This window comes from Desmodus rotundus, chromosome 1 (genome assembly GCF_022682495.2).
Source record: "Desmodus rotundus isolate HL8 chromosome 1, HLdesRot8A.1, whole genome shotgun sequence".
NCBI classification, from domain to species: Eukaryota; Metazoa; Chordata; class Mammalia; order Chiroptera; family Phyllostomidae; genus Desmodus; species Desmodus rotundus.
The window spans coordinates 7,773,156-7,797,514 of record NC_071387.1 but is presented as its reverse complement, the minus strand read 5'-3'; the positions used below and the strand labels follow the sequence as shown (position 1 = coordinate 7,797,514).

The following is a 24,359-nucleotide window of genomic DNA, read 5'->3' as shown; positions in this document are numbered from 1 at the left end:
GCGAAGAGCCACCGTTTGGGCTCCGACCGGTGTCTGTGGCTAAAGCAGCAGGCTTGTTAACTTATATTTACAGAACACGTCTCCATCCTGGGACAGGAAGACATGGGTGGGAGACAGAATCCCTCCCAGGTGGCCACTAGGCAGATGAGAAGAGTTTCCTGATGGGGCGTGAGTTCCCCGACTCTGGAGGAATGTAAGCACTCAGCACTCATTCAACAAGTACAGAAATGACCAGACTCAGAGCTGCATGGTCCCTGGGCCCAGACCCATGCTCTGGGGCTCAGGCGGTCAGATGTCTGTCCCGGGAGCTGCTGTGCCTGGGGACTGCAAGCAGGCACATCCTTCCCCCACATACCTGAAAACGCTCCTGGGTAAAGGTTCGCCCTGGCTCCAGTGGTTCTAACAGGAGGATGACAAGCTGGTGGGTGCCTGGGGAGGACAGATTCTGAGGCAAGAGGGATCCTCCAAGCAGGAGGAGGGAGAGTGCCAGGCAAGGGCAACCCTGTGCATGGGAGATGTGTGGACTCGGGGGCCTTGCTGCAGGGCCGTGGCTCTGGTGCCACAAGGGCTGAGAGCGCAGGGGTCGCAAAGACGCCTGCGGAATGGCCGTCTTCATCTTGACCCCATAAACCCTCTACGGAAAGGGGCCCCTGGTGACTACGCCTGGATCACTGCCTTCTCCCACCCATGTTGGGGAAGGAGGGGGCTTAGGGGGAGGGACTTGCCTTGTCCCTGCCTAGGATGCTGCAGGGGTGGGGGGGGGCCCTTGAGGAGCAGCTCCCAGCTGACACCCACACCTCCCAACACCGAGAACAGCCCTTCGTCAATGCAAGTGTCGCTGGTAGACAGGAGTTCGGCAGCCACCCTACAGCACCTTCATCACCCTCAGCTCTACTGTCCCCCGTCTGGGCTCATTCTCTCCTTCTGAGAAGAGCGTCCCCCACATGGCAAGAGGGACATGGACAAGTCTTCGGAGCCTCAGGAGGGACTTCACTCCCAAATACCATATACACATCCCAGGCCAGGTCTCTGATTGGCCTGGCAGGAGTCACATGTCCATCCCTGGGCCAATCCCTGAGGTGGGGTTGGGCTACTGTGACCGGCAGCTCCTTCAGGATTCAGGGCTCAGGGGAAGGGGCTCTAGTTACCAGAGCAGAAAGGGGACAGAGGACCAGTAAAATCAATGGACCTCTTCAGCAGTAATTAGGTGCCAACCTCTGTGCTAAACACTCTTTTGTAGTTTCTCAAAGTCACCAAGAAGCAGGGGCCGATAACATCATTCCACAATAAGAAGGCTTAAAGGGTGAAGGGGCTTTGCCCAGCGAGGAAGGGGCACTCAGGAGACGCAGACCTGCTTCTAACACCAGCCCCAAATGTCCGAGGGCCTCCCTTCAACCTCAGTGTCCCCGGGAGCAGTAGTGTGAGTGTGTGAGTGTGTATGTTGTGTGCATGAGTGAATGGGTGTACATATACATTCCACACGCGGGTGCATGTGTGTGCACTGCCTGGGGGGGGTGAGCAAGTACATGACCACACGAGTGTGAATTTAATCCATGTGCGGCCACTCACCCCCCACCCCCAGGCAAGGGCACGCCGGCTCCCACACCTGCGCTCCAGGCACGGCGTCGCCCTCGGGGGAGGCAGTGCTCGGCCTCTCCGCAGCCGTCCCCACAGGGGAACAGCTGGCCGCCACCTCGGCCCACACTTCCCTGTCACATCCGATTTGCAGAGTTGTGTCTGTAACAGACCCACGGGGGTGTCCAGTGAGGGCTTTTTCAGGTCGAGAAGTATTTTCCAGAGTCTCTAGTTTCTCCAACAGAAAAGGGATGTGAATGGCTCTCCTGCCTCCCATGGGGGGCCAACATCCACCGGGGCGAGGGGGTCTTCCTCTGGCCACCCTGGTTAAGGCCTTAGGGGTCAACCTGAGGTCCTGTGTTATCCCATTTTACAGATGAGGAAACCAAGGCTCGGGAGTTGTGTCATTTTCCCAAGATCACACAGCAGCTCTAGGGTTTGAACAGGGCCTCTCTGGCCCCCCAGCTCTTGCTTGTCACCATCCCATCCACAGCCTCCCTGCAGATGCCTGAGCTGTGCTGTGCAGTGCCTGCTGGCCTGACCTCAGGACCTCCTCCTCCAGGAAGCCTGCAGGGCTAGCACAGCCCACCTGTGCCCTTTGTACTGTCCACCACTGCTTTACGGAGCATCTAGGAGGGTACAGCGCTGGGTGGCCTTGACCCCCTGACGTCATCGTCTTAGCCAAAGCGCTTTGACTGTAGGAGAGGAAGCCCATGATGGATGGGGGCCAACGAGCTCCCCTAACAAGCCGCCACCCTCAGCACAGCCAGGCCCTAGAGAACCGAGCCACATTCCCTTTCTCGGAGGCCCAGATTGTCAGTCACCACTGCTCCTCTATGTCTTTTTGGTCCCCCAGGTGGAGAGGATACCTGTCCCTCAGGTCCCCCCCATCACCCTCACTGTCGCCACCTCACCTTTGAGCACTAGCTCCTGGGGGGGCTGCAGCGGGTCAGCAGTGCCAGCCCTGACTGGGCCAGGGAGGGGCTCCTGGGGGGGCGTGTCCCTCTGTCCGCAGGAAGTCAGGAGCATGGAGGTGGTGACCACACAGTCGCCTGCCCAGACGCTCGTCCTTAGGGCGAGGCCAACTGTCAGCTTCCTGGAGCAGGGACCACACCTGCTATTCTTCACCAGTGCCTGGCACATAGTGCGTGCTCAACAAATACTTGTGAATGGACGTTAAAAGGGGGCCTGGTCCCCAAAAGTATTCTGTGGACACAGAGGTTTGGGAAGCGCTGCGTTGACATGGCTAGGCGGGTTCTTCTCCGGCAGGACCCCTCAGAGCCTTCGACAGGCCACCGTGCACTGTGCTCCAGGAGGGGTGCCCTTTTTACCGAAGCGCGTGTTCACATTTCCAGGACGGGGGCAGCACGGAATGGGGGTTAGCCACGCTGTTCCGGGCAACCCTAGGGGAACCACCTCAGGCACTGGCCGGGAGCGTGGTGTCTGGAATCAAGCAAACCCACCTGCCACCTATTAGCTCTGTGACCTTGGGCAAGTCACCTCACCTCTCTGCGGCTCACACTTCCCCACACACTGCCCACACACTTCCTTGGGGACCATCAGGACCACTCCACCTTCGTCCGGGCTGCCATCATCGCCCTCCTGGCCCACACAGCAATGGCTGTCCCCCGCCTCTCTGGCTCCCATCTGTCTCCTACCCCCAAATAGGAGCTCTGGGTCCAGAGGACTCAAGTCTATCTTGCTCCCCACCCACTGTGTCCCCAGCACCCGGAGCACACCTGGTACAAAATGCCATTTGTTGAACGTATGTGTGAATGAATGAATGAGTATTCCTACGAGAACACTCCGAGTTAGTCTGCAGCAGGCACAGCCTGGCCCAGCAGCCCATGGCCACTCCCAGCCCCCAGCCCCCACCCCCGTCCCTGTCCCTGTCCTATTCTTCAGTCTGGCTCAAACCTAAAGGAAGTCTGAGTCCCACCTGACACACATTTATTCAATTCAAATAATTACGGTATATCTTATTGGAAGTTGGCAGAGAGCAAATGACGATTGGATAAATTCTCATATGCACATAAAAACAACAGCCTCCACCTCTAGAGAGTGCTAGAGGCTCCAGGCCTGGGCTCGGTACCCACCCAGATGCTCCTTGCCTCTGTACCACATCCACTGGCAGGGCTACAGCACTGTGCCCATCATACAGATGAGGAGAGTGAGGCCCGGGTGCTCACTGACTCACCCTAGGTCACACAACCAGCGGGGAGCAGGGCAGAAATTTCAACCCAGGTCCCACAATCTTAACCCTTCATTGTTTTTTTTTAAGAGGCATGGGACTTAGGGAAGAACACAGTTCTGGAATCTGGATTGAAATCCCAGTTCCACCTCCCTTTCTATGTGTGGCATCAGGCCAGTTTTCACCTCCGTGAGCCTCTGTTTCCTCACCTGTAAAATGGGGCTATGAATCCCTTCTCTCCACGGTCGTGAGAACTCAATGAGCTAGTAGGTGGGAGAGGGAGTTCTGAGGTTGAGCCAGTTTTGTGGCTGTGTATGTTTAGAAGGACAGAGAAACCTAAGAAATGGCTGCCTTAAAGATGAAGCCCTGCCCTGACTGGTGTGGCTCAGTTGGTTGGAGCATCATTCCATAACCAAAAAGTTGCTGGTTCGATTCCTGGTCAGGGCACATGCTCAGGTTGCAGGTTTGAGCCCCAGTCAGGGTGTATGTGAGAAGCAACCAATCAGCATTCCTCTTTCACATAGATGTTCCTCTTTCTCTCTCTCCCTTTGCCTTTCTCTCAAATAAAAGAAACCTTTAAAAAAAATGATGAAGACTTTGGCTGAGCCTAAGGCATCAGGGCCCAACACAATGGCTGGCACACAGCAAGTGCTCGATAAACTCTTGTGGAACAAGTGCCTTCTGCTTGTGTCGCCAACCGTCCTGGGACACAGAGAGAGGCACAGAGCTTGAACCCGGGTCCCCTTGGACACACAATGAGAATACAGAGGATGCACCCTGGCTGGTGTGCCTCAGTGGTTTGAGTGCCAGCCTGAGAACTGAGAGGTCGCCGGTTTGATTCCCAGTCAGGGCGCATGCCTGGGTTGTGGACCAGGCCTCCAGCTGGGGGCGTGAGAGAGTCAACCAGTCAATGTATGTATCTCTCACACGTCGATGTTTCTCTCCTTCTCTTTCTCCCTCCCTTCCCTTCTCTCTAAAAATAAATAAATAAAATCTTTTAAAAAAAGGAGAGAGAATACAGAGGATGCAACGGAACACTGGAGTGATGTTGAGGCCAGGCCTGGCCCACACCTGTTCTCCAGCTTCAGGAGATCTGTGTGGGCACCTGAGCCCTGGTCCACGTCCTCCAAGACAGTGGCCACACTAGGCAAGAAGGCAGCCTCGACAGTGGGGATGACCCCCACACAGCGGCCACGTCCACCCCCAAATTGGGGTCCCCTGGGCACCAAAAGCCCCACCGTGACTGGTTTCAAGACAGAACAAATTAATTGTTAAATTGTCACCAGACTCCAAAGGGAGTGAGTCGAAACCCCGGGCAGCCTAAATTCTCAAGAAGAAATGTCAGACCATCCCGTGCCCTTAAGAATGCTGGGTAATTACTTTTTCCCTTTGTCTTATTGTTTTATTTTAGCAGAACCCTCAAGAAGCAGCCACAAAAATCAGTTAAAGCTTCCAAAGTGCTTCTTTCCACCGAAATCTTTTATAAAAGGTAAAAGATTTACAAGACCTGAAGAGCAAACCAAGCAGGATAATTGTTTTTGGAGTGACCCCAATATTTTCACCCCGGCAACCCCGGCTGAGCATCTTGCCCCATATTTACGATTCCTGGTCCTCCGCGCACCGCCGGGCGACCTTTCTGAGCCCCCTCTGCGAGCCCCCAGCCCCCTATCGGGCCTGTAACTCACCCTGACGTTATCTCTCGGGAGGGTTTTATGCACTTTAATTTAACTCCCCTCATCATTATTTCCCGGACTTCAAGGTTTTCTCTTTCGAGCTGCCCTTCCTGGGACGAGCATAATCTGTTTGCCATCAGGCCCAATAAATATGTTTGTGCGGGAGACAGAACCACTGGGGAGAGTGGCTCAGACCCGGGAAGCTGCTGTGCTCTCACCCCGTGCTGGGCAGCGAGGGCTGGCCGCGTGTCCTTGAGCCCCTGCCCAGGTGGGAGCCACAGCCTTAGTTCCAACCCGGGTGCCCAGATCTAGCAAATGAAAATACAGGGTACCCAGTTAAATCTGAATTTCAATAAACAATGAATTTTTCTTAGTATGAGTACGTCCCATTCCATATATGCTAACAAATGATTACTTTATCTGAAATTCAAATGTAACTGTGTGTGTGTCTTGTATATTACCTGGTACCAGATCCCGGGGAGCTGTCCCACTCACTCCCCAAAGTGCTGATTAATACACTGGAGAGTGTATTAGTCTGCTCAGGCAGCCGAAACAAAGTACCATAAACTGGGTGTCCCTCACATTCTGGAAGCTAGAAGTGCAAGATCAAAGTGCCGGCAGGGTTGGGTTACGCTGAAGTCTCCGTCCTTGGCGTGTAAATGCCGCCGTGTCCCTGGGTCCTCACACGGCCTTTCCTCTGCGTGTGTGCTCATTTCCTCCTCTGACAAGGACATCAGCTGTCCTGGATTAGGGCCCCCATTTAACTTAATCCCCTCTTTGAAGACCCCATTGCTAAACACAGTCCCACTCTGAGGCACGAGGGTTAAGACTTTAGCATGTGAATCTGAGGGGAATCCTTTCAGCCTGTAGCAAGGAGTGTCCCACCCTCTCCCGCCAGAAAGCCCCAGCGTCTGGGGCTGAAGCGAGGACAGCCCTGTGAAGACAAGGTCCTTGCTTGTCTGGTGACCGTTGGACTTGTTCAAACGATCGGATCCTAAACTCACCCACCATGTGGCGCCCGTGCCTTCCCACCATAAAGGTTCTTTGGGCTCTGCCCGGAACCAGACCCATGGGTGTTTGTTTGTTTTGTTTTGTTTTTAATATAATTTATTGATTATGCTATTACAGTTGTCCAATTTTTTTCTCCCCTTTATCCCCCTCTGCCTTGTACCCTCCTTCCCTCCAGCATTTCCCCCCACTCCTTAGTTCATGTCCATGGGTCACACGTATCAGTTCTTTGGCTTCTCCATTTCCTATGCTATTCCTAACCTCCCCCTGTCTATTTTGTACCTACCAATTATGTTTCTTATTCCCTGTACCTTTCTGCCCATTCTCCCTGCTCCCCATCCCTGCTGATAACCTTCCATGTGGTCTCCATTTCTGTGATTCTGTTCCTGTTCTAGTTGTTTGCTTAGTTTGTTTTTGGTTTTGGTTTTTCTAGGTTCAGTTGTTGATAGTTGTGAGTTTGTTGTCATTTTACTGTTCATATTTTTGATCGTCTTCTTTTTCTTAGGTAAGTCCCTTTAACATTTCATATAATAAGGGCTTGGTGATGATGGACTCCTTTAACTTGACCTTATCTGGGAAGCACTTTATCTGCCCTTCCATTCTAAATGATAGCTTTGCTGGATAGAGTAATCTTGGATGTAGGTCCTTGCCTTTCATGACTTGGAATACTCTTTCCAGCCCCTTCTTGCCTGTAAGGTCTCTTTTGAGAAATCAGCTGACAGTCTTATGGGAACTCCTTTGTAGGCAACTGTCTCCTTTTCTCTTGCTGCTTTTAAGATTCTCTCCTTATCTTTAATTCTGGCTAATGTAATTATGATGTGCCTTGGTGTGTTCTTCCTTGGGTCCAACTTCTTTGGGACTCTCTGAGCTTCCTGGACTCCCTGGAAGTCTATTTCCTTTGCCAGATTAAGGAAGTTCTCCTTCATTATTTTTTCAAATAAGTTTTCAATTTCTTGCTCTTCCTCTTCTCCTTCTGGCACCCCTATGATTTGGATGTTGGAATGTTTAAAGTTGTCCCACAGGTTCCTAAGCCTGTCCTCATTTTTTGAATTCTGGTTTCTTCATTCTGTTCTGCTTAAGTGTTTACTTATTCCTTCTGGTCCAAACCATTGATTTGAGTCCTGGTTTCCTTCCTTTCACTGTTGGTTCCCTTTATTTCACTTTGCATAACCTTCACTTCTTCCTCTATTTTGTGACCATACTCAACCATTTCTGTGAGCATCCTCATTACCAGTATTTTGAACTCTGCATCTGATAGGTTGGCTATCTCTTTGTCACTTAGTTGTATTTTTTCTGGAGCTTTGATCTGTTCTTTCATTTGGGCCTTTTTATTTTTTTTAGTCTCAGCTGGCCTGTTATGTAGTAAGGGGCGGGGCTTAGGTGTTCACCAGTGTGGGGCAACACACTTTGCGGCGTTGTGGCACTGTATGTGGGGAAGGGGTCCAAGGGGGAACAGTGCAGCTTGCTCAGCTCTCTACCGGCTTCCAGTCCCCTCCGCAAAGTGGGCCCTTCTGGTGCTGATTCCTGTGTGGGTGGGTTTGTGTCCGTTTCAGGCCCCTGTGGGTCTCTCCAATGAACTCTCCTGTGAGGCTGGGAGTTTCTCCCACTGCTGCCACAACCCCCACAGGTGTTTTCATTCAGGATTTTGAGGCTTAATTTCCCCACGCTGGAGCCCTGGGTTGCACTTGATCTATCTCGCTCCCCAGTTGTTCCTCCCAGTTCTTCTGCACGTGAATGTGGGACCGCCCACCCGGGTCCACCAGCGGCTGCCTAGCTGCGAATCCTCTCCACCTGGCTGCCTGTCTCCGCCCCCCTACCGGTCTGATGAGTGTCTCTTCTTTAACTCCTTGGTTGTTGGACTTCCATGCAGTTCAATTTTCTGTCAGTTCTGGTTGTTTTTGGTTTTTAAATTTGTTGTTGTCCTTCTTTTGGTTGTGAGAGGAGGCACAGTGTGTCTACCTACGCCTCCATCTTGGCCAGAAGTTGTATTTGTCGAATGAATGGAATCAGCACAGATTGCCTAACTGTGGCTCATGCCAGCCACGAAATATCCACCTGTACCTCTGACCGAAGGTGCCCGTGAGGACTGCCCAGACTTCACCCTCCGGAAGGACGCAGACTCAGGAGAGCGCAGACTGTTACCGAAGTTCAAGAACAGGCAGGTCTACTCCACGGCGCCAGAGGTGGGAGCAGCCGCGCCGCCTGGGGAGTGCTCACACATGAACACTTAAGTTCTGGGCACCTTCACCATGAAAGCTACACCTCAGCTCGGAAGTTAGGGAAAATTGAAATAATTGTAAAGTGTGTCTGAGTCACACAAGTCTGTATACATAGGATAAAACTGCAATAAAAACACAAACACAGAAACGAGAGGGTGTAAAACCTGGTGAAATCTGAGTCAGCCTGTGTCTCCGGAACAGGGTTGTACCATGTGATCTCCTGGGTTTGATTTTGTATCAGAGCTTCACAAAATCTTACCTTTGTGGGGGGTGTCGTTCAGACTCTCCATATACTGTTTTTGCAACTTCCTGTAAGTCTATAATGAACTTCAACAAACAGGGTTTTTAGGAAATGCGAACACGAGCAACGTGTCCAGGAAGTCAGGACCGAGTCTTTAGTTATGTAATGCATTACAAACCCGAGTGAGGATACAAAATACTCCAGTCATCCAGGCCGGACTCTGAACGATAAGGTGGCCGTGATTTATAAACTCGAAGGACTGAGTCTGTGCGGGAGAGTTATTAATGCATAACAAGGTTAACAGATGCGCGTGTAAAGAGGCATGGCAAAAAGAATAATAGGGGGAAACCATCAATGTTGCATGAAGTAGTAATTTCGTATCTCGGGGCCGTCTGACTTTCTCTCCTCACCCCAAGACTGACGGATGTCCGTGAGCCTTGTCCAGTCATGTGGCCCTTTGAGGTGAGGGCTTGTTTTTACTTATTTTTGGAATACTCTGTCAGCCTCTACCATTTCTAAATATTATTAATTAATCTCTTGGCTTCTGTACGTGATATGTCAAACGAACTAAAAACCAAACGGGAAAAAGTAGGCCGGAATTACAGAAAAGGGTACAAGAGCAGGAAACTCAGGTGATTCAGTAAGACGAAGGCTGGCGTCTGTCTGTCTGTCTGTCTGCCTCCTCACCTCTCATTCCTGGAGTCTGGCGCAGAGCAGGCGCACGGTGTGTGTTTGTTTGGTACGTGATGCCTCAGTTGGACTTGTGCCCAGGGCCTCACTGGCTGGTGAGACTCCCCGCCTTGGGTGCCCCAAGCCTGGCACCCACAAGTGAATGTATTGCCACTGCACCCCCACAGAGGGCCTGGCCTGTGCCCGGTCTGTCCCCTCCTGGCCCTGCCCCCGCAGCAGGGAAGGACGCTGGGGAGGGAAGAGAGCTTGAGCTCCCGGGCTCCAGCTGTTTGGGGCAGCCTCGGGCCTGTAAAGACACCACGCTCGCAAGGGTCTCCTGATACAATAAAAGATTATCAGCTAAATAAAACAAGAAGTGACTGGGGCCACTATGCCCTGTTGGATTGAAAGCGTGTGAGCAAAGTGGTTTTCTCTGAGAGATTTATTTCCTGCACTGGCTTCAGGCAGCCAGCCCAGTCGGAAAGAACAGGGCTGGTCTCCCTCCGTTTGGGGGAGGGGCGCGGGCTTTTATTTAATCTTCCAATGAGCTGGAACTGGGTAGACAGCGTGAATGGACATTAATTCTGAAACAAATTATTAAAGCGCGATCTGGGATTCCGGGAAAGCCGTCTACCCCCTGCCTCTCTGCCACTTCCCCTCACCGAGGCAGTAAAATCCCCCCTCTCCACTTGAAACCCGGTATCAGGCCGACTGGGTCTCGCTTTCAGGCTGAGGAGAAAGGCCTGGAATTCATCTGCACGCAGGGCCTGGCTACACTGCCCCTGCCCTCGGGCCCAGGCCATCTGCCCACCTGGACCTTGACCCCCGGAAGGGCCCTCCCGTTTCTTGTTCCCTCATCACCTATATTTGCGCTCAAGGATGGCCTAGGCAAAGATGACCACCACCTCGCACGTGGCATTGACCGCCATCTGCCTGCACCACAGGCACCTTCACCACCTTGGACCTCAGAGCCCCTTCCTCACCCAGCCCAGCCCAGCCCAGGCCAGTGTGGAGGTGGCTGCTCCCTAAGCTGTCTGGCCTCCCACACCCCACTTCCAGGTCCTTCTGTTCCTGAGCCAGCCCAGGCCCTGTTCCTCTGACGGGAAAGAGACCTGAAATTCAAGTGGAGACCCAGAAAGCATGGTCTGGGGGTCCTGGGGCCTCTGGCCATGCCCTGGTAACACAGAGAATAGTCAGACCCAGCACCCCGGAGGCCAGTCTGGGAGAGGGAGGCAGCCATCGGTGAGTAACTGCTGTGAAAACTGCTGTGAAGAGGGTACATCACGCATGGGTGGCACGCAAAGGGACGAACCGAGTCAGCCGGGTGCTGCAGTGAGCTCAGGGGGCTTCCAGACAAGACCCCTGACATAGGCATGGAAGGAAAAGGAGGGTACACCAGCTGGCCCAGGACATTCTGGATGAAGGCAATAGCATTTGCAAAGGTCTTTTACTGGTGCATCTAAAATCTATAGTGATAACAACGGTCCCAGTTTATTGAGCACATACTGTGTGCCGTGCCAAGTACTCCACACCTGTCCTCTCCTTTCAGTCTTTCCAACAACCAGACAAGGAGGCAGGAATTACCATTACTCCGACTTTACAGATGAGGAGACTGAGGCTCAGAGAGGCCCAGCTGCTCAACACAGAGCCAGCCTTTCCATGGGAGAGTCAGAATTTGAACCCAGGTCTCTCTGACTGGAGAGACAATGCTCTTTGGCCTTCCCTGGACCAGATCCAGGCTTCCCCGACTGGCACATGAGGTGGAGGACCAGCAGGCTTCGAATCTAGGTCTGCTCTGCTGACCAAGACACCAGGGAGCCTGGGGCCCAGCAAAGCCCCCTGACCTGGCCCTCTCTTCTTTCCTAGTCCCTTCTTTTCCCTCTGAGGACAAAGCCCAAATTCCTTCCTGTGTCCCGGGGTCCTGCACGCTGACTCCTGCAGGCCTCACCTGCCTTAGTCCGCACCACTCACCCCTCTCACCATGGCCGGCCTCCCTCTCCTCAAAAATGACACCCTTCCTGTTCAGGGCCTGCACCTGCCCCGCTGGTCGCTCTGTCTAAACCGTCCTTTTGGACCCCTCATTGTCTCACCCTTGAGGTCCCAGCTCCAGCACACCCAGCGGAGACCAGGCCCTGCTGTGAGCTCTTGAACTTCTTAAAGTCAAATAACATGTAATGAGAGTCCAGCCCGTGGTAGACTTGGGGCCCCCCTGAGGCAGGGCCCGGCACTCAGCAGGGACCCCAGCAGCCGCAGGTGCTCAATAAGTGACTAGTGCAGCATAAAGAAAAGCTCCGCCCCCAGGCCTTCAATGTCCCTCAAACCCTCCCCATATCTTTCCTCTGGGCCCCGCCCCGCTGGGGGCCAGGGGCCAGGGGCAGAGCCAGCAGACCTGCCCCCAAGGAGCGCAGATCTGATGGAGGGTGGGGTGAGACAGGCCAGGAGGGGGGAAGGCTCCATGGAAAGTGGTGGGGGCTTGTGCTCCCCCTCACCTCCCTCCATAACTTCCCGGAAGCAGAAGCAGCAACATCGGACAGTTGCAAGGGATGGGAGCACAGACAGAGTGAGAACCAGGTACGCGGTAAATAGAAATCATCATTCTCTTGTTCTCTGATGGGAAGAAAGTACATTTTTCTTCAAACTAGGCAATAAAAACAACGAAAAAAAACAAGCATTTGGAAAGAATTGAATGTAATCAAGTTGCCTCTCTCCAGCTGGCGGGGTGCCCCCTCCCTGCCGGAGTGGTTTGCTCAGGTCAAATTTTGCCTCATCAGGACTCAAATGTCTTCCTCCTTTGTCCAGGATAGAATGCAGTCTTTCCTGGTCGCTGCAATTATCTGAAAATTGTGGATGAAAAAGAGGCCTCACGCTAAACCTGACAAGCTCGGGGGGAGGCCTGCGTGGTGGGCTTTACAAACTCAGAGACCAACGTGGCCTCATAGGGTGGTCTGAATACCGAAACCCCTGACTAGAAGCGAGCGATGGTGGGTAGGCACGTCCTAGGCCTGTGGCTTCCTCGACAAAGGTCAGTCTCTACCTGGAGTGAGCCTGTCCATTGTCTTTTTGCATCTAGGATAACACACCTTTGAAATGTCACAATAGCCCTGGCTGGTGTGGCTCAGTGGATTGAGTGCCGGCCTGCAAACCAAAGGGTCACCGGTTGGATTCCCAGTCAGGGCCATGCCTGGGTTGTGGGCCAGGTCCCCAGTAGGGGGCGCACCCAGTATGAGTGCAACCACACATTGATGTTTCCTTCTTTCTCCCTCCCTTCCTCTCTATCTAAAAATAAATAAATAAAATCTTCAAAAAGAAAGAAATGTCACAGTAATCCCGTTTCCAGACCCCTCAGGACACAGCCTCCCCCCAGAGCACCGGCCACGGAGCCCCTCACTGTTATTTTGATCCCCGAGTACCATCTCCAGGTGCTACAAAGGTCCGGTGTTAACTGTCTATACCCACCAACGTAAAACAAGCATGTGTCTCTCTGTTTTGCCTTTCTGTCCAATCCCAGATACATCCCCTTTCTTCCTCCCTCCCCCTTAATCTACCGCCCACACGTTGTAACTCTCCTTACATCTCTGCCTTTGATTCTAATGTAGAAAATAAGCTGCGAAACTGCCGTTCTCCGGAGCCTTTTCTCAATCCGCTGATGTTGTTTCCTGGCAGTTGTGGTCAGTTTGGCTCAAATAAACTCTTGTAAGACTTTTTCTTAGACTGGATGTTCTTTCCTGAACAAAATGATGACAAAACCCCGGTGTGCCTTTATTCTCCGGGTCCCGCTCAGGGCTCTCTTCCCCCACAGCCGGGTAGGCCCTGCCCCTCCCCTCCCTGGGTCAGAGCAACCGGGAAAGGTTGGAGATAAGGCAGTGCCAGCGCTGGTGGTGGCGGCGATGATGGCCCCACTCCAAAGACATTGGTCCTTCCACGTTTGTGGGAACAAAACCCTGAAGGACAAGCGAGGAGGGACGGCCAGTCTTGTGCGGGGCTGGCGAGAGTGCCCTGGAGAGCCGGGTCATGAGGCTGGATGGGACTTCCCAAACGAGCTGATGATAAAGTCATGGCTGACAGGGGCCAGGCCGTTCTGGGTACCAGGCCGTGGGGTGCCACAAGCCCCTGAAATGGGGTACCCACCACCCTGTAGATTAGGGAGCTGGGGTTCAAAGAGGGTGGGATCTGCCTGTGGGTACAGGGCCAGGAGAGAGGGGAGCCCTGATTCAGACCCCGTACCCCAGGCCCCGCACCACTCTGCCAGACCCTGTGTGTGTTCAGGGGTGCCAGGGCCAGAAGAAGCCAGTTCACCCAGCAGATGAGGATGAGGGGCGCAGAGGGACGGAAGTTAAGGGGCAGACAGGGCCCTGTACGTGGGTTAAGGCCCGGGACTTTGTTTTAAGCCAGTGAGGCTCAAGGTCACGTTGGGGTTTAAGAGCTCCCTGCTGTCCTGTGGAGAGCGGCTCAGAGGGGAGGAAGCTGAAGGCTTGGAGGACAGGAAGAGGCAGTGGGTGGTCAGAGAGAGAGAGGAGGGATGAGGAGGGAGGGGTGGTCAGGACATCTCATGGATGTGACAACAGTCACTGAGCTGGCAGGGCTCTGGGAGGGGCCCAGAGCATCTCCCCAGAACCTGGGTCCAGCCCAGCAGTTCCCCTGCCTCCTCCCAGCCTCCCTCTCTCCCGCCATCCTGGTTCCTTTTCCCCTGGCTGAAGGAGGGGGCTCTGTGCCCACCAGGGAAACTGCAGACCCCTACCCTGATCCGGGTGAGGCAAGAGGGGGGAGCCCCGCCTCTGCCATGGCGCTCCTTCACTCCTGCAGCCCCTCACTGTGTGTGTGGGGGGGGGGAGGGTTCTTGTGGTCCCTGAAAATTGGTAGAAAGTCCAGATTTCCTTTATTCTGCTGCTGAGGATCCCCAAGCTCTGGCTCCTGCAAGGCCATCCCCTCCCCACCTCCTCCTCTAATCACTTACCTCCCCCAGGTGCAGCCACCTTGTCCTCCTTGCTCTGCTGGACTGGCACACCTGACCCAGGTGGGCTTGCTTCTCTCTAAACCCCCTCTCCCAACCTCCACCCCTCCCAGGGCAGAGCCAGCCAAGGGCAGCTCCTTGGGAAATGTGTGGATTCGGAAAGAGCTGGAAAGGACCTGAAAGTCCCCAGGCTAGAAAACCGTCAGCTAACAGACATTCACCACCTCCAAGGCCCTTTCTTTCGTTGCAGGTTTGGGGCTTGGGTGAGTCAATCCCACCCCCCACCCACTCACCCCTCAAGGGGGCCCCAGGCTTCCCTGGGCCTGGAGTCAGGAAAGCCCTAGAGACCAGAGGCCGAGTGCAAGTGCAAGAGGATGCCAAACAAAGACACACATGCACTCACACACACGCACACACCCACTTGCACTCCTCCAGTCCCTTGTCCTAGGGATTGTGACCACCTCCCGTTCAGAGGGCCTGGAGGTGGGAAGTTGATGGGGGAGGAAGAGACACCCCCATAGCTCTGCCCGCCCTTGCCCACTGCCCCGTGTGGGCAGCTCCTGACCTGGGTCCTTCCCTGCTCTCCCACCGTCCCACAGGGCCTGCGGGGGAGGAGGGGCGGGAACAAAGGAAGAGTCCACAGCCCAGCCACACACGCGTGCCAGCACCCGCCCCACCTCTCACAGCCATGCACACCACAGGCAGGTCTCCCTGCTAACACATAGCCCAAAGCAAGTCCCTGTTCCCGCTCGTGGCTGCACTCACGTCGCGAGTGGATCTGCACTCGCGGACACACAGCCACAGGGACCCCCGCGCACACCCGCTGCGCGGCGCGGCGCACTGGAAGACCCGCGTTTCTGCGGCATTCATCGCCAAGGCCCTGCGGTGGTGGCCGCTGCTGGGACGGTGTACTGAGGTGGTCCGGGCGCTCGAGGGTCTGCCTCTCTGATGCCCGCGTGTCCGTCTGGGCCTGGGCCTCGGCCTCGGCCGGCCGGGGTGAGACCCCCGGGCCCCAAACACGTGCGGGGGTCTCCGCCGACCGTTGGAGCGACAGCCCCGGTGACGGACACACGGGACCGGGAACAGTCAGGACACCCGGCAGCGGTGCCCGCGCCCCTCGCGCTGCGGCCCCGCGCCGCCCAAAGGCCCGGCCGCAGGAGCCGCCAGGGAGCTCCAACCGCAGCCTCGTGGCGCCACCTGCGGTCCGGATCGCGCAGGCTTCCCGGCCCGGGGCGTCGACGGAGCGGCTCGGGGTGGATCTGAATCATCTCTAGCATTATCTGTCTCTTCCTCCCCCCGGGGGTGCCTTGAGGGACACCGTTCTGCCCCCACCCAGTCACAGCAGACAGCCCTCCAAAGTCCCCGCGCCCCTCCCGGGACTCAGCCGCGGTTTTAAGCACAAGGTTTTAAGGATGGGTAGGAGTTTGTCATCCGCAAATGCAGGCAGGGGTATTTCCCGGGAAGATATGGGGCTGAGAGGCGTGGGGGAGCTTGACTAGTTCCCTCCATACCTCGGTGGTTAAGAGTATGGGCTTGGACACTCCACAGGCATGGGTCCCAGCCCCAGCCCTGCTGTGTGACCTCTGGCGGGTGACATGACCTTTCTGACCTCCGTCTCCTTATCTGTAAAATGAGAGTGATGATGCTCTCCTTGGACATAGGGCACTTGCAGGGCTAGCGCAGGGTGGGACACACGGGGTGGGACACACAGGAGCCCGGGAGGGAAGACGAGGCTATTGATGAGGAGTAGTTGGGGATAAGAGCAAAGAATGACCCGGTTGGGGAGGTCATCGGAGGTCGGACAGACTATGGAGGGACCTTGAATGTCAAGCTTAGGACTGCTTTATGCTGAGGGCAGTGGGAGTTAAGGAAGGGCTTGGAGCCAAGTTCCAAATGTGATTCACATTTTGGAAGGTGCCTGCTGGGCAGGGGCGACAGGGCCTTTGAGGCAGGATGGGGGTGAGGCCCCTGATCTCTCACCCCAGCCACGTCCCTGCGCCTGCACCGCCCGTTCCTAGCACCTTCTCTGTGAGGCTGGGAAGCTGCCCTGATGCTGAGGCTGAGCCAGGGCCGCAGCCCCTTCTCCCACCGCCTCAGACACCCCAGGCCCACATACCTGCACACCCATGACCTGGCCTCTGCTCTCCTCAAAGCCACCTTTCCCCCACCACGCGCACAGACACACTCTGCAGCCACCATTACTGAGCAGGGACAGGCAGCACCGCCGTAATTTCTATTTCCTTCTAAATAGATGCTCCCGGACCTGCTCCCACAAAACCAATTACAGCAGCGGTCCCCAACCCCCGGGATGAGGCCTGTTAGGAACCCAGCAGCAAGCAAAGCTCACCTGAGCTCCACCTCCGCCCCCACCCCCAGTCTTCCACAAAACAGGTCCATGGTGCCAAAAAGGTTGGGAACTGCTGAGTTAAAGCACCTGCTGGGGACAGGGCTTTGTCAGCGAATTATTTCCAGCCTCCGAGGCCTAGGAATAAGTCTCAGAAGGGTGCAGTGGATTGGATGAGGAGGGGAGCTGGAGGTACCCCCCAGCAGGTGGGAGAGGGTCACTTTGGGGTCCAGGCAGCTTCAGGCTGGTCTTCACCCCGGGCCCCAGACCCATAGCTCAGACCCCAGCCCTGGTCCCACTGTTTTGCCAGAGAGCCGTCTCCAAGGGATCGCACAGCCTGGCTCCACGCCAGGAATTCACCAGGGAGCTGCTTGAAAATGGCTTCCAGGGCCATGGGGACCGAGGACAGGGAGACGGTGGCCCGGGTATCTCCAAGTCCTTGTCCCTATGGCCAGTCTGTCCTTTGGTCCTTGGAGGCTTCCCCACCACGTAGACATCCCGTGCAGAGTCAGGACAAGGGCTCGTCACTCACCCGTGGGACCTTCCTTGCTCTGAGACTCGATGTTTCTCTCCGTAAAAGGGTGCTGCACAGGAGCTTGGCCAGCCCTCCCTGATCCACAGTTAGAGGCGCCTGCGAAACTCCGTAAGACCTCCTGGTTCAGGCACAGGCTGGCCTTCCACGATGCTCATGGACACTCACCTTGGGCAGGCAAGGGTGAGGGGCTGGGTGGAGTCCCACTCAGAGCAGCCATCACTCCCCCCAGGAGCTCACAGCTTCACAGAGGGGAGAAAAGGGCTGAGGGAGCCCTGGGCAGGGAAGTGGGCAGTGACTGACTCCACACAGAGGGAAGAGGCTTCCTGGGGAGGGATCAGTGGAGCTGGGCTTTGAAGGTTGAATAGGAGTTCACTGAGCTGAGGTATCATTCTCCCAAAGCAGAGGTGAGCCTGGTTCATGTAGCATCTCTGTGAGAATTAGGAACAGCCACTCTGGCTTCACTTTGCTTCCATCTTTCAGGAAATTGTCCTGACATTAGCAACCCTACTGAGGTGACAACGTGGGCAGTGACTGTCCCTGGGTTGTGCAGGGCACAACTCTATTAGCTGCACTGCAGCTCTGGGAGTCAAGCCAGGAGGGGCACGGAGCTGCCCTCCCCACCAGCCTGAAGAGGGACAGAGGCAGGACAAGGGGGCCTCCTGCCAGCAGAGGGGTGTGAGGGGACTGTCCCCAGGGGTGCCGTTAGACATGCCACATCCCCAAACATGGTGGATTCAGAACTTTCAAAGGTACCGACAGGGGCCCCCCACCTGGGACCACAACCCCCAAAGACAGACTGACGCGGTCACGAGTCCTCACGCAACCCAGTGACAGGGTACAGAAGGAGAAACTGAGGCCAGTAGACAATGTTACAGAGGGACTCTGTGCCCATGCTCGGGGTCAGCCTAGCCTGGGATCCAGTCCCTGCTTGTCAACTCAGTGTGTGAGCTTTGACGTGGGACTGTCAGCCAGCATCCAGCACTTAGCACCGCGACTGGCCCATGGCGAGGGCTCAATAATAAATGTGGCCATTCGTGCCACCGCCCCGCCCCAGACTGCCAGGTTCCTCTGCTCCAGGCTGCATCCGCTTCGCCTCACCACCACCCAGCCAGCCCCAGCCAGGGGCTCAGTAAGGACTTTGTTGCATGGCCGAACCCAACAGGCAAGTACCACCATCATCGCCATCATATACCTGAGCAGACTGAGGCTCCAAGAGGTCTAGCTGTGTGCCCAGAGTCACACAGCTTCTGCACAATGGGACGGAATTTGCACCCAGATCCCTCTGATGCCAAAACACAGACCTCGAAGTGGGTAAGGCCTGAGCAGAGGAGCTGCCAGGCCCCAGAGGTAGAAGACCACCAGGGAGTCAGGAGCCCGCTGACTCCCCCAGACCAGAGGCCACTCAGGAAGTGCCAGGAGTGCCTGTGTCAGCAGCCCGTGAGCGCTTCCATCTGCCATCTCCTAATCTGCTTCTCCGATTTCCATGCCTCAGCACTAGGGAGGCAGCTCCGCAGCAGGGAGGGCGCCCACCCCTCACCCCAGAGCTCAGCCTGGGGACCCCCGGACCCCCCTGGACTCGCTCTCTGTCCACGGCCACACAGCCCTAGACCACAAGGGACCCACTCAGACCACTGGCGTTGCTGGTGATGATAATAAAACAATAAAAAAATAAAAACAATAAGCAAACAAAAAATAGTAACGGCAGATGGTACCCCGTCTTCCGGGCCTCTGAATTAGCTAAGGAACCCGGCCAATAAGCCCTGAGGGAGGGGCCACTATTGTCCCATTTTATAGGCATGAAAACTGAGGCTCAGAGAGGAGAATTCACTTGCCCAGTGTCACACAGCTAGCAGATGACAAGGCATAGCTTGAACCCAGCCCCCACTGTTACTGCCTGGTGGCAGGGACAGCCTCCTAGGAGCACTGTCCTCTTCCATAGTGACACATTTCATTTCCCATGTGTCTGAAAAGGTAGAACCAGACCTTCCTGCCCAACGGTTCATAGATATTAAAAATAAACCTATTTTTTTAAAGCAAGAAAACCTGTAAGTAAACGAGAACAGGTGGACCTGGTCGTGGACCTGGTCGTGGACCTTGGAGGGACAGAGGTGGGTCATTGCAGCATCCACCACCCTCCTCTGCACTTACACCCGGGCGGCCGGGGCCCCAGAGCCAGGGACACTGGCAAAAGACCTGAGCGGCTTATTGGGTGTGACTCTGCACCAGGCTGCCTGAGGGCACTTGGATCATTGTACTGCCTGAGGTGTATTCGTGCCAGGGCCTGTGGGGAGCCAGAGACACGCTCTAGGAGCCCGCCTTCTAGACGTGACTTCTCTCGTGTGACAGAGGACAGAAGTAGGCTTGGAGAGGTGAGGCCTCCGCGCTCTGGACTAGTAAGCTGAGGGGTGGGGTTCCAGGACTGGCCCCTTTACCGTCCCGGGGCTCAGAGAGGCTGGGCTTGCCTGAGGACATTTCCCAGGCCCTTGGGGCCAGCCCAGAGCCTTCCAATCAGGCCTGCACTTGCACAGCTGGGCAGGGTGGGGGTGGGGGTGGGGATCTGGAGGTGAGGAATTGTTTTGCTTTTGTTGTTAGAAAGTTTTCTAACTATAAAAAGCGGTGCCGCATGGTATAATAATAAGAGCTCAAAGAGCTGCTGGCCTTTGACAAGCTGTGGGACTTTAAGGCACATTAACTAGTTTCTCTGAGCATCAGCCTCCTCATTTACAAAGTGGGGGTTCTAATCCCCCATTCAGAGGGGTATTTGGAGGATAAATGAAATGATGGATGTGTATCTATCAGCATTCAACCAGGAAAACAGTATTTAAACTGGGCGCAGCTGATCCAGGAATAAACTACCCAGGTGACAGAAAAGCTGAGAAGCCAACTGGGATGAGGCAGTGACCCAGAGATTACTGTAGCAGGAAGCCACTTCCCCCCTGGGCCAGGGGCACAAAGGGAGGAGATGGAGTTCGCAGGGGCCACCTGGTGGAAGCTGGAACCAGGGAGGGCCAGTTGCAGAGGGCACCCTGCCACAGTCAGAGGCTGCCCATGGCACTGCCACAGGGAGAGAGACCCTGCTTTCTCCCTTCTCTCACCCTCCTGTTACCACCTGTGCCTCCACCTCCCACTGGCCATTTGAGGAACCTGGGAAACTCGGCTGCAGGGCGGGCCCTGAAACACAGAGTGGAGCGGGGACAGCAGGGATGGGTGGGCTGGGGGCGTTTGCAGTGCCCGGCTTGGCACAGCCCCAGGTGCCCAGCCCAGTCAGCGGCTGTGATTTCTATTCTTTTCCTTCACATTATTAAAATAATACATACTCAACACACTAGGACTAATTTTGGTTGTAACAAAAACATGCTCAAACCAGATTAAACATGAAAGGAAAGGGAATTTAACAAAACGTTGCAGGGAAGTCTCCTGAAATCCAAGGGCAAGATCAGGGCCTGGAAGAAGAACCAGGAGAGGTTTTGGGTGTCCCCAGAGCTCCGCCCTGTCTCTTGCTTCTCTCCACACGTCTGCTGTAGACTTTTCGTGGCATACGTGTTCCTTCTTCAGCCCACGCTCATGGCGGAAGGTGGCCCCTGACGGCTTCCAGATTCAGACTGAGTCTGGGATGCCTCAGTCTCGGTTCCCAATTCCTGGGGAAGGCCTTCTGATTGGCCCAGCTTGGGTCCCAGTGCCTGTCCTCATCCAATCAGCTATGGCTAAGGGTGTGGGGTCACAGGGCTGCCGACCCTTTGCCCCTGAACCTCTGAGCTGAGCAGGCCCCTGCAAATCCTGTGCAGAAATAACAGAAATGTTAAACTACTGTTTGAATTGTGAATAAGTGTTGACACTTTGGATTTTTCTATTTTGGTTGTCCCTGCTGTTATTTTTAACATAAATGCTGCAAGAAGTGACCCTCCCTCCAGGTGGCTTGGTTTAAGGTGCACAGGCCACGACTGATGGGCCCCTTTACTGCACCCCAGGACGTAAATGGGCAGTAGCTGGTGGCATTTTCTTAAATGATTGCTCTTTACAAGGAGAGCCAAAATTGAGGGTTTGAGAGACAAAAGGCAGTTGAGCCCCACGGTGGACCACCCCTTCTGTGGCTGGTTTCCGTTTTTGCATTTTACATATTTATCTGATTATGACTCCAGACTCCGGTAATCCATAATGCAAACTCATACAGACAAAGGCTGGGCCTCATTAAATGGATCTTTGACCTCGGTCGAGAGAAAGGTGTTTATTTAACAAGCAGGTAAAGCAGTTCATGGCAGCTAGTGGGAACGAGGTCTTCTCTCCCCAATTTTTATTGTAAGATTTTTCAAAACAGGAAAGTTGGAAAACTGCATAATCAGCACTTGTCTGGCCTCCGTGGGGACGCCACGGTGGCTCGCACGTGGCCCGTTTTCCTCTTCGCTGCTGGCGTGTCTGTTCCTCACTGTGTGTCTCTCTCTGTGTATGTGTGTGTGTATATTCTATGTTATGTTACATTTGTACATATAAGTATATGATTTTTATCTGAGCCATTTGGGAATGACAGACACCATAACCCTTTTACCTCTGACTTCCTTTTGCCACCCAGAAAGGACATTCTTCTATACAACGACAACGCCATTATTACACCTAAGAAAATTAGCAATGATTCCAGACTTCCATTAAACATTTCAGAGGGACTAATTCAAATTTCAGGGAGACTAATTCAAATTTCAGGGAGACTAATTCAAATTTCAGGGAGACTAATTGCCGTGAATAAGCCATTTCAAGGAATAAATAATATATGTAAAAGTGCCCCGCATCGAGCCTGGCACACCCGGTGGGAACTTGTAAATGTCAGTGTGCCCCCACCACCGTCCAGGACCGCCACTTTTTAAAACACTGAGTATTTCCAAAGGGCTTGGCCCGGTGTGAAGTCACGTCCAAGTGACTGGCCTGCGGTCAGCCCACCGGGGCTGCAGATGGGGCTCCCCCAACTCTCCCCTGCAGCCACAAGCGCAGACACTGAAGGCAAGAGGAAAATTGCTGCAAACAGAAGACAGAGTCACAGGGCGCTGAACTTGGCCTCACCAGCCTCCCAGTACTGGCGCCAGGGAGGGCATCCGTGCCAGCCAGTGCTGCTCAGCCACGATGTGGCAGACAGAGCTGGGCTCCTGGCCGGGGTCCCTCCATTCACCAGGGCAAGAGCGGGTTTTTTTTTTTTTTTTTAATTGTTTTCAAAACAGATTTCATGTGGTCCCAAAATGAGACCATGATTGTAAATTAAAGTGTAATTAGCCTTTACGCTTTTATATTCATTAACTCTTCTCTGTTAATGATGCTAGGCTGGAGCAGAAACCCTGCATTATGAAACCACATCCAGGAAATAAAATAGTGATTTAGATAATGGCCACAATGTATTGCTACTTACACATAATTAAACAAATGCTCCATTTAAACTTGGAAACATGACTGAATGTTGATTAACCCTCGCCCAGCAATTCTGCTCGGAACTGGGGAAGGGGAGGCACCGTGAGCTGGTCCATGACAAAGCGTGTGGGCCAGCCACGTTAGCCAGCCTCGTCAGCCAGCCTCGTCTGCTCGCGTCCAGTGGCCACACCTGTGCGGAGCGGGTACTGGTGTCAGGCCAGGGAGCGTGGCCATGGGTGGCAGTGACCAGTAGAGTTATCCTGGGGCCTCTTAAGAAACCGTCACACTAAGTGAAATAAGCCAGACACAAAATTACAATTACTGTGTGATTCCACTTATCCAAGGTACTTAGAGTGGTCAAACCATAGAGACAGAAAGGAGAGGGGTGGCTGGCGGGGGCGGGGGCGGGGGGAGGAGGAGATGGGGGGCCAGTGCTTAACGGGGACAGGACTTCAGCCTGGGATGATGAAGACGTTCTGGAGACGGGTGGGGCGACGGTCGCACAACAGAGTGAGCGTACGTAATGCCGTGGAGCCGTGCGCTTAGAAACAGTTAACACGGTCAAATTTATGCATATTTTACCACAATTGTTTCAGTTTATTTAAAGCATAGGAAGAGCAAGCGAGGGAGAGCCCTGACCGGTGTGGCTCAGTAAGTTGGGCATTGTTCTGCGAACCGTAAAGGTCGCTGGTTTGATCCCTGGTCAGGGCACATGCTTGGGTTGTGGGCCAGGTCCCCGGTTGGGGATGTGTGAGAGGCAACCACACACTGACGTTTCTCTCCCTCTCTTTCTCCCTCCCTTCCCCACTTCCTAAAAGTAAATAAAGAAAATCTTTAAATAAATAAAATAAATAAACAATAATTATTTGTTACATCTTGTGATTTCTGACGGTCAGGCATACAAACAGGAATGGCCTCTCGGCTCCACACACCTGGGGCCTCGGCTGGAAAGCCCAAAGGCTGGGCTGGAATCACCACACAGCGGGTGGTTGATGCTGGCTGTCCGGTGGGGGCTTACCTGGGGCTGTCAGCTCAACCCCCCACATGTACCCTCTCCAGGTGGCCTGAGTTCCTGAAACACGATGGCTAGGTTCCGAGGGGAGAGGGAGCCAGGTGGAAAGGTGTAAACCATGTTGCCTGTACATGACCAGAAGTCATGTAGCATCACTTTACCGTCAGATATGAAGATCTGCCCAAGTTCAAGGAGGAAGGTCAATGACCCATGGTAACAAAAGCTTGTGAGGAAATACAGTAGGCCACAGTTATCCGGCAAGTTACCCCTGTAGGCAATTGGAACTCAGTTCCACTAGTGGCCTCTAGGAGGCAGCCTGCCGCACTATTGAGCTTTCAGGAGAGGCCAGGGGCTGTGCTAAGGGCACAGATATGCCATTTACTGTGCAGCAGCTGCTTTTGCTGGCCCCATTCTAAAGATGAGGAAACTGAGGCTTAGAGAGTATGGGGCAGAGACAGCCCATCCATCCCCCAAAACCCATCTTTCCCTCTCCCCATACACACAGCACACTGCGTTCCCCAGGCTCCTTGCAGTTGGGTGTAGCCACACGACT

At 54.4% G+C, this 24,359-nt stretch overlaps 1 non-coding gene across 1 annotated transcript; it reads right to left on the bottom strand.

Moving 5' to 3' along the window:
* Positions 1 to 5,179: 5,179 nt before the first annotated feature.
* On the bottom strand, positions 5,180 to 5,293 carry LOC112306623 (U5 spliceosomal RNA). Its single transcript, XR_002974953.1, has one exon. It is a non-coding gene; the product is annotated as a U5 spliceosomal RNA (small nuclear RNA).
* Between the last annotated feature and the right edge of the window lie 19,066 nt (positions 5,294 to 24,359).